This window comes from Diaphorina citri, unplaced genomic scaffold, assembly GCF_000475195.1.
Source record: "Diaphorina citri unplaced genomic scaffold, Diaci psyllid genome assembly version 1.1 scaffold2430, whole genome shotgun sequence".
Classification (NCBI taxonomy): Eukaryota; Metazoa; Arthropoda; class Insecta; order Hemiptera; family Psyllidae; genus Diaphorina; species Diaphorina citri.
Genome location: NW_007379853.1, coordinates 35328 through 36621, shown reverse-complemented (window position 1 = coordinate 36621; position 1294 = coordinate 35328). Strand labels below are relative to the sequence as shown.

Below are 1294 nucleotides of genomic sequence, written 5' to 3'. Positions count from 1 at the left end.
CATAATCTCAAGTGGTCCGCGAGATTTTTGGTTTATCAATAGTGGTCCGCCAATTCTAAAAGGTTAAGAACCCCTGGATTAAAGGATAGAACTGTAAAGTCCGTTTTCCGTTCAGGTCACTCTCTAACGATGGATACCATATTTTCCAAGTTTGATGGGTGTTAGAGGGCACGGTTAGCCTTGCTCGCGATGTAGAAGGTCCCAAGTTCGATCCCCACCATCGACAAAAAAAAGCTCATGTCAGATGGATTTGATTTCATAGTGAAGATCTGTAAATCAGCCGGACACTTTATCCAAAATTATTGACTTACATAGCTACATAGTCAGACAGGATTGATTATTTTCGCGAACACAATGACAACATTTGTCTTGCTTTATAAACTTGAAGTTCATTTACTGGCAAGACCGGACTTTATGTCATTTTTAGCGAGATTTTTCATCATATGACGTAAGTCGAAAAATTACCCCCGGACATGAACTTTTTCCCCTGTTTTTCACTTCTTCGAGTTAAAAAACAAAAGTAGTGTCTATAAAAAACTGAAGTTGTGTTTAGAAATCCCCCGGCTCATTTGATTTCTTTTTTATTTGTGATATATTTAATAATTACTCTATTTCCCCCGTTTAGATATTTTTTGTTGTTTTAATTTTAATTTCCCCCCTCAACTTTGTTTATACATTTAATTACTTATATTTAGTTGATATTTATTTTTACCATAAGATTTATAAATTGACCCTTTTGTATTGTGTGCTCACAACCTATTTCCTTTTCTTATTTTCAAATATCGCTCATTTCTCCTCCCTAAGCTCCTGTTTATTTATTCTTAGTAAAAATAGGACCCATTAGTGTTGAAATAGGACCTGTTTAATAATGGTAATGAAAAATAATGATTTGTATGTTTGTATTGTGTGCTCACAACCTATTTCCTTTTCTTATTTTCAAATATCGCTCATTCCTCCTCCCCAAGCTCCTGTTTATTTATTCTTCGTAAAAATAGGACCCATTAGTGTTAAAATAGGACCTGTTTAATAATGGTAATGAATAATAATGATTTGTATGAGTTAGCTTAGGCCCGGTTTCTGACAAGACGAAACTCGAGAGTTTGAGCTCACTAACCGCGGAGTTTGCAAAAAGTGCGTTTCTAACAATATACTTCTTCGAAATTCCCCAATTTTAGCGCTAGTGTCGTTGTTGATTTTGAACCACGCGTTTGTTCCTCGGTTAGGCCCTAAACCGAGGAGTTTCATTTCCATTTGTTTACATTTTGAGTTTTGATTGTCGTGATTTTTTTTTTTT

General features: G+C 34.9%; 1 long non-coding RNA gene across 1 annotated transcript; it reads right to left on the bottom strand.

The window, feature by feature from the left end:
* Positions 1–532: 532 nt before the first annotated feature.
* Positions 533–1288, bottom strand: LOC113471434. The gene is made up of 2 exons (XR_003394133.1): positions 918–1288; positions 533–756 (listed from the first exon to the last, which is right to left on the bottom strand). It is a non-coding gene; the product is annotated as an uncharacterized LOC113471434 (long non-coding RNA).
* Positions 1289–1294: the final 6 nt, after the last annotated feature.